The sequence below is a fragment of the Henckelia pumila genome, chromosome 4 (genome assembly GCF_033568475.1).
Source record: "Henckelia pumila isolate YLH828 chromosome 4, ASM3356847v2, whole genome shotgun sequence".
NCBI lineage: Eukaryota > Viridiplantae > Streptophyta > Magnoliopsida > Lamiales > Gesneriaceae > Henckelia > Henckelia pumila.
This window is the reverse complement of record NC_133123.1, coordinates 36427135-36436901: the sequence shown is the minus strand read 5'-3', so window position 1 is coordinate 36436901 and position 9767 is coordinate 36427135.

Genomic DNA, 9767 nt, shown 5'->3' with positions numbered 1-9767 from the left:
TCTCAGTAATATTATGCCCACAAAATTTCAGCTGTGAGACAATTCGATACATCGCAGAATTATAATCACTCACCTTTTTAAAATCTTGGAATCTTAAAGTATTCCATTCATCTCGTGCGGTCGGAAGTATAACTTCCCGTATATGCTCAAAACGTTCTTTTAACCCTTTCCACAAAATCATTGGGTCTTTTTCGGTCAAATATTCACATTTCAACCCCTCATCAAGATGTCTGCGTAAAAATATCATCGCTTTTGCTTTATCTTGTGAGGATGATATGTTATTTTCTTTGATAGTTTCGTTAAGACCCAATGACTCGAGATGCATTTCTACATCGAGGGTCCATGGCATATAATTCTTTCCGGTTATATCAAGTGCAATGAATTCGAGTTTCGCCAAGTTCGACATGGTGGTACTAGAAAATAACAATGCATTTTATTAATTTCCATAAATATGACAATACAAAATAATGGAAGAACGTAAATTACAAGTGCGTATACAAATAGAGAAAAAATATGTGTTGGAAAATCGCTGGTGAGTAAAAGACTCGTGAGCATGATGATCATAGTCGTTATGAAAAATATCCTTATAAATGTCATCATCTCCATCTTCGAAAAAACCGAGGATAAAATATTTTGAGAGAAAGAATGAATTTGGTGTGATTGAAAATGAGTTTGAGTGAACATATTTATAGGGCAAAAACTAGCCGTTTTGTTACCGTTTGTGACCGTTGGGGGTAAAGAAAAAATTGAGTATGTGTTGAATAAAAATTCATGATAATCATGTAATGCATATAATGATAATCATAATTAAATAATTATGTATATCATATCACATTATTATAAGGTTAGTGTCGTAGACAGCTTTTTATATAATGTTGTGAAATTATACCAATATAGTTATTATAAAGTCAGGTATAGTATATCATATCACATTATTATAAGATCGGTGTCGTAGACAACCTTTTATATAATAACATGAGATTATACAAATATGGTTAGTATATAAATACACAATAATATATATCATATCACGTTATTATAAGGTCAGTGTCATAGACAACCTTTATATAATAACATGAAATTATATATTAATATAGTTAATATATATACATAATAAATATATATCACGTTATTGTTTAAAAACCTTAGAGGCTTTTATACTTGTCGTATCCCTTACCGGGAGTGTGGGATGTCGTCTTAACATCCTCCCAGGATTTATAACAAGTTTTGAAAAAAACTTATTTTTTCATAACATGATATTATATATTAATATATACACAATAAAAATATATAAACAGTAAAATAAAAATTCTTACTTGTTGAATATTTTTGACTTCTTCTTGTATTTTGGAGCGTCGGAAAATATAGAGAACCTTCGAGCGATCGTGCTGATAACGTGTTGTGAAAAAGTAAAAATTTACGGTAAAAAGTAAAAACTCAAAAACTCAAAATTTATCAAATTCTACACTTTATAAAATTTTTCTCTCTTCACAATTGTGTTTTTCTACACAAATGGAGAGACCTATTTATAGATTCCAATTGGAGATTAGTCAAAAATTAATACATCATTAATTACATCATCACACACTAATTTTCAATATTTTACAACTCAATTTTCAACTTTCAACCTTCAACATTCAACAATAAATAATAATATATATTTATATATATTTTCAACAGAAATGACTTAAATTTATTTAAAATTAATTTTGTTTGTTTGTGTTTTCTTTCATTTCCGTCCAATTTTAGAAGAAATGTTTTAATTTAGTTCAGATGGAGGGAATTTTCCTCTCTCTTCCTTTTTTTTCCTTCCTTCAAAAAAATTCCAAACAATCAACTTTTTAAAATTTTATTTCATTTATCTTCATTTCCTTCCAAATCACATATCTCAAATGAAGCTAAAATCTTCTACCCTTCTCTTCTTCCACGTTTGAAAGATTCCATCTAAAGATTTTGACAAAATTCCCGGATAGCATAGGATAGAATTGAATTATCCTCGGTAATGTTAATGCTACCCATATGTCAGATCCAACAGGCCATTTTTTTTGGAAGCGAAATGTTCATGTGAACATCTCGGTTTACATGCATTAAATACGGATCATTAGATATTCTATTGGTCATTTGGCACTACCCAACAAGTAGCATCGACACAATCCTCTCTTTAATGCATTGAACCCGCGTGTGATCCTAGCTAGCCCGTCGGCACCAAACTTCTATTAACGCATTAACTGAAGCCACCAGTAAATCAAATATCTATTAGTGTACAATTCGGTTGCGATTGGATCGAAAAGGAGGCTTTATTTGGGTTTGAGAAAAAAAAAAATAGGTGAAGATTTGTAATGGAATTTTTTTTAATGGATTTAATCGACTAACCATTTTGATTTGAGTTTGTGTGCGACTCCAAAATCAAAACTCACTGTATTATTTTTTCTCCACTGGAAAAACCCTAGTCACTTTCAAACAAATACCCTAGCTCTTTCTATATTTGTGTTATCACATAAATTAAGAAATTTATTGAAAAAATAAATTGTAGAGAGGAATTTTCAATTTTATATTTGTTTAATGGATATTTTAATAGGATAAAAAATGTTAAAAATAATTAATGTATTTGATAATTATGAGGGGAAAGTAAAAGATAGATATTAATACTAAATATATACATACATATATATACATACACATATATATATATATCCGTGATATTTGAGACGACCGAAACCAATCCTTCGTTTGTTGGCTAGTCAGTAGCTAAAGCTTAGAAAATCATAATGGGAAACCCCAACCTAATAATTAAATATATGAATATATCTCTTATAACAGTTGTGAAAAAGTAAAAATTTACGGTAAAAAGTAAATACTCCAAAACAAAAAATATATCAAACTCTATACTTTATAATATTTTTCTCTCAACTCAATTGTATTTTTCATCACAAATGAAGACCTATTTATAGATCCACATTTGATATTAATCCAAAAATAAATACATCATCATCTACATCATCACACACTAATTTTTCACATTTTACAACTCAATATTCAACATTCAACATTCAATATTCAACATAATATTAATAATAATAATATTTTTCAACACTCCCCCTTGTGATGATGATCGTGATATGATGACTGTCTTCATTACGTGTTTTATACTGCCTCGTTAAAAACCTTACTAGGAAAAACCCAGTGGGATAAAAACCATAGTAAGGGAAAAAGAGTGCAGCCACGTAAACTCCCAGATTGCGCATCCCAATGTTGTATATTCCGCAGATTGCGCATCCCAATGTTGTATATATGCTTTCTGAATATCGTCGTGGGAAGTGCCTTTGTGAAGAGATCTGATGAGTTCTCACTTGATTGAATATAACAGATATCAATATCTTTATTCTTCTCAAGCTCTTGAGTGTAGGCAAAGAACTTTGGGGGTATATGTTTTGTTCTGTCACTTTTGATGCATGCAGCATTGTCTTCATACAACGTCACATGATTCTTGTCTACTGATAATCCACAAGAAGTTTGGATATGTTGTGTCATTGATTTTAGCCAAACACATTCACGGCTTGCTTATGTAGCGCAATAATCTCAGCGTGATTTGATGAAGTTGTTACGAGTGTTTGTTTCTGTGAACGCCAAGAAATTGCGGTGCCTCCACGAGTAAATACATATCCGGTTTGGGAACGTGCCTTATGTGGATCAGATAAATATCCAGCATCGGCATAACCAATGATACTTTGATTGGTGTCTTTTGAGTACAAAAATCTCAAATCTGTCGTTCCTTGTAGATAACGAAATATATGTTTAATTTCGTTCCAATGTCTCTTTGTTGGATATGAACTGAATCTTGCCAATAAATTTACAGCAAAAGATATATCTGGTCTAGTGCAATTTTCAAGATACATAAGGCACCAATGATACTTAGATATGGTACTTCTCGACCAAGAATAACTTCATCATCTTCACATGGACGGAATGGATCTTTTTCTATGTTTAATGATCTTACAGCCATTAGAGTACTTAATGGATTTGATTTATCCATATTAAAATATTTAAGGATCTTTTCTGTATAATTTGCCTGGTGAACAAAAATTCCACATTCTTTTTGTTCTATTTGCAAACCCAGACAATACTTGGTTTTTCCAAGATCCTTCATTTTGAATTCTTCCTTCAAGTACATCATAACCTCTTGAATTTCTTTATTCGTTCCAATGATGTTTAAATCATCAACATATACAGCAATAATTACACATCCGGATGTTTTTTTGATGAAAACACAAGGGCATATTGGATCATTTACATATCTCTTTTTTATCAAGTGCTCACTTAGCCGATTATACCACATTCGACCGGATTGCTTCAACCCATATAATTATCTTTGCAATTTTACATAATAAAATTCTCTGGGTTTTAAACTTTGTGCCTCAAGCATCTTAAATCCTTCAGGAATCTTCATGTATATATCACTATCAAGTGATCCATATAAGTAAGCCGTAACAACATCCATCAGATACATTTCCAAATTTTCAGACACTGCCAAACTAATCAAATATCGAAACGTAATTGCATCCATAACAGGAAAATACGTTTCTTCATAATCAATTCCAAGCCTTTGAGAAAAACCTTGTGCAACAAGTCTAGCTTTATATCTTACTATTTCATTTTTCTCATTTCGCTTTCGAATAAAAACCCATTTGTATCCAACAGGTTTTACACCTTCAGGTGTGGGGACTATAGGTCCAAAAACATTACGTTTATTTAACGAATCCAATTCAACCTGGATGGCATCTTTTAATTTTGCCCAATCATGACGAGTTTTACATTCACCAAAGGTTTTTGGTTCATGATCCTCGTTTTCATTTATGATGTCACATGCCACATTATAAGAAAACATCTCATCAATATCTTCTATATCTTTTCGGTTCCATATTTTTCCAGTATTAATATAATTGATAGAGATTTCACGATTCTCGTCAGTTTGTGGTTCTGACAGAATATTTTCATCATCAGGTATTTCTTCTGGAACACCATTTTCTATTTTATGATCACCGTGTTTCTCTATACCTTTTCTTTTTCGAGGATTTTTATCCTTGGAACCGACTGGCCTTCCACGCTTCAAGCGTTTTATGACATCATGAGTGTCTTCAATTTGTTTCTTTGGAATTTCAATTCGAGCAGGGGCATTTACCGCATGTATATATGATTTTGTTACCCCTTTTGTGTCTGCAAATGTATCTGGCATTTGATTTGCAATTCTTTGCAAGTGCACAATTTGCTGTACATCTTTCTCACATTGTTTGGTCCTTGGATCCAAATGTAACAATGATGGTACATACCATGTGATTTCTTTTTCGATGTGTTTCTTTTCTCCCCCTAACATTGGGAAAATTTCTTCATTAAAATGACAATCAGCAAAACGTGCTGTAAACACATCGCCTGTCTGAGGCTCAAGATATCGAATGATTGATGGGCTATCATAACCGATATAAATATCGATTTTTCTTTGAGGACCCATTTTTGATCGTTGAGGTGGTGCAATAGGCACATACACCATACATCCAAAAATTCTCAGATGAAAAATATTTGGTTCTTTACCAAATGCAAGCTGCAATGGGGAGAATTTATGATATGCACTTGGTCTGATGCGAATTAATGCCGCAGCATGTAAAATTGCATGTCCCCATATAGAAATAGGGAGTTTTGTTCTCATAATCATTGGTCTAGCAATCAGTTGTAGACGTTTAATCAATGATTCAGCTAATACATTCTGTGTATGAACATGAGCAACAGGATGTTCAACAGTAATTTCCATTGACATACAATAGTCATTGAAAGTTTGGAAAGTAAATTCTCCAGCATTATCAAGTCTTATTTTCTTGATTGTATAATCGGAAAATTGATTCCGCAATTTTATTATTTGAGCCATTAATCTTGCAAATGCCACATTCCGAGTTGACAATAAGCATACATGTGACCATCTGCTAGAGGCATCGATTAATACCATAAAATATCGAAATGGTCCACATGGTGGATTAATTGGCCCACAAATATCACCCTGAATGCGTTCAAGAAATATGGGTGATTCTGTTTGGATTTTAGCTGGCGATGGTCTTATAATAAGTTTTCCAAGAGAACATGTTTTACATTGAAACTTATTATTTTGAAAGATCTTCTCGTCTTTCAATGGATGACCATGCGTATTTTCAATAATTCTTCGCATCATTATTAAACCAGGATGTCCCAATCGATCATGCCAATTGATTAATATTGAATAACTATTAACCACCATATTTGATTCGATTGGCCTTATATGTGTATAATGCAATCCAGTAGGGAGCATTGATAATTTTTCAACCACATATTTCTTTCCTGATTTATATGTGGTAAGACACATATATTTCTGATTTCCATCAGTTATCGTCTCAGTATCATATCCATGAGAATATATGTCATTAAAACTCAACAAATTTCTTTTCGATTGTGGTGAATATAAAACATCATTTATCAGAAATTTTGTACCATTTGGTAACAAAAATTGTGCTTTACCACAACCTTCAATCAAGTCTACAGGACTTGATATTGTATTCATCATTGTTTTTGTTGGTTTTATTTCCAAGAAATATCTTTCATCTCGCAGAATAGTGTGCGTTGTACCACTATCCGGTATGCAAATTTCCATGATATTATTTTCATGTTTGCTCATAGCATTTTCCATATCAAACTTCACAAAAATGCAATAAAGAAAAATTCAACAAAAATGGTCAACGACAACACTAGAAAGAAACGTTTTTTTACAGAAAGCGTTGTTAAAAAAAAAAAGACAACGCTTTTATGAGAAAGTGTTGTCTTTTTTAAAAAAATTTAAGAAAGTCCACTTTTTTTGTCATCCACAACGCTTTTTAAAAAGCGTTGTGGATGAGCGTTTTTTTCATACCTTCCACGACGCTTTCAAATAAAAGCGTAAAGAAAAAAAAAAAATACTTACAACACTTTGTTTAAAACCTAAAAAGAAATAGATATTTAATTAAATAACCCAACAGCTACCCGACCACTTTGACTCAAATAAATCGATTGAGCCCTAAGTCGCCATTATCAGTGCCGCCGATTGATTTTCGAGAATGGTTGGGAAAGCACTGTCGCGATTATGAGTGCCGATTGTTTTTCGAGAATGGTTGGGGAAGACTTGTAGAAAACCACTGTTGTGAGCAGCCGTGCCGAAATACTCCAAAGAGGTAACAAGCTGCGATTGCTTTGATTTCTTGCACTGCGTAAGCTAATTTTTTCATTTGTTCCTGGGTTTAATCAATGTGGGCTGCCATTTTGCTGGAGCACAAATCTGTGCAGGCGCGATTTGTGTTGCTTTGCTTCTACGATTTTCTGCTTGAGCGTGTGTTGCTGTGCAGGGCGCGATTGTGTTTTTAAATTTGTTTGCAGTAGATTTCTCCCTTACAGTACTGCTGCTGCTCGGGTCACTTACTTCTGCCCGCAAGGTGTTTGGTTTTATGCTTATTGCAGTGTAATCGATATCTCCATTGCTGCTTAGAGGTATTTTGGCTTGAAACCCTTCTGGTTTTAGGTGTTTTTGTGATTGTGTGCGTGTCTTCTCCTTTGTGTTGTTGGTTCTTGCGTTGGTTTGTAGTGGAGTGGCTGTTGGTGGTGGTGCTTGATTGAGTTCTTCTTGCTGCCATTACACACAAGACACCAAAAAACACAGAACAATTACACAGCCTTTCACCAAATATAAAAACATCAATTTATTATAAACGACAGCATTTCTACAAATCAACAAAAGTAAAGTACAAGCAATAAAATGCTACTAAGACTTCATTGCATCAGTAGAATTATTGGCTTTCATTAAATTCTCCTTCTCGGCAGATTGGTCAAACTGAGCCTCAATGGGCTTAATCTCTGTTTTCTTCTTCTCCTTCAACACTTGCCTTGACATAACTTCTATTAAGAAGTTTCCTCCATTCCATACAGTTGCAATAACCTTGAGTAATTGGAAAGTAACCTTGAGTCGGCAAAAATAAGTTAGCATGAATGTGTACACACACACATTGGTCTTTTAAATTTTGTAGTGTTTTTGAACACGAGAGTGAAAAGGACAGGGATGGAGACCCGCAGCTAGCGCCTTCTTGTGTTCATTTTAAGTTTTTAACTCTTGATATATATATGGAATTAATGGATCCCAGTTACTGTCATTTTATTTATTTGGACATAAACTCTCTTAAAAAAAACTAATTTTTTATTGGACATAAACGAAAGAAAGAAGTAAAGAAAAGGAGCAAATCTCAAATTTGAATAATTAATTAATGTATAAATATTAATATTACATTTAAGATGAAAATTACAATAGTTTGTAAATCAGAAAGAAACCGAAAACATCATATGTTTGCATCTAGAGCTAGTCGTTATAAAAATAAATATGAATATTGTGACAAAAAAGAAACAAAAAAAGAAAAAGAAACGAAAAAATTGAAATGTCTCTTGATTTTATTTAAAAAAATCAGGAGACATTTTATAAATGAAGAAAATCAGAACATATTATTTTTTTATTATAAAAATTTTATTATAAATATGCACACGAGGATTGTCTAGTCTTATGAATAAATGTCGGTCATATGGAGAAAATATGACTATAATTATGTTTTTAAATATCAATATTATATCATATAAATTTTATTTACAGATAATTATGTTTTTAAATATCAGTATGATCTTAAATAAATTTGAGGTTGTTTTTTTTATTAGTACTAGAAGTACTCCTCTAAATTTTTTTATTGAAATACAGTTCTTCGTTTACTTATTAGGATGCACCTTCATTAGGTGTCTTGTGATATTCCTAAAGTTGTTTATGAAGGAAGAATTAGGATGAATGGAAAAGTGAGAAATCCCATTTAATAGGGTGCACATTCGTGTGTTTTGTGCAAACAGTTGCACATTTTCACGCATAAATTTCTTGATAGCGAGGAACATGACAATTTTCTTATGCTTTTCCACTTATATTGCTTTCACCAGTAGCAACATAAGTTAGACGTTATCCATATAATGGATAGTGGCTCAGCCTAACACAAATGTCACCCTGGAAACATTCTGCCTTGAACAGAAAAATAATCATCAATTTAAATGACAAACATTGTTGCTTGCTTAGCGGGCTTGAATTGGATACCTGTTTTTGTTTGACTAGAGCGCATTTATACAAGAATGAAAACAGCACAATTTCTCTTACTTTACAGATATCAAATACATGGTATTTTTCATATTTCGGAACAATAATCATCTAATGGTAGTGCACATAAGTTCCTCAAGTTTGACTTAAATCTATTGGTTGTCCCTTTTTGGCATGTGTTTTTTGAGTTCATAATCTGCATACTAATATATGTTTAAAGTTTAGGTGCTTTACATGTTTATTCTACTTTCAGGACGCAAGTCTGGCCATTCCTTTGCTTTCACATGTTCTTGTTCTAATGGCTCAAAGTATTGGGCCACTTTTGTCACAAATAGCATCATCACCATGGTGTGTCAAATATTTTTTAGCTTGATTTTACATGAAGAATTGACTAACAATTCAATTGTTGTTCTTGGTCAGGCTAGAAGTTTGCCAACAGATAAACTGAGAGTTTTTTATATTTCGAGTAATTGCGCAATTTACTTTATACATGTGAATTCCACATACTTTTTTGGGACATACATTGTGAATCACTACTAGCTCTTGGGTTTTAGTCGTGTGTGCATTTGTTTTGATTTATGGTGATTGTTACCATCTTCTCATCCAG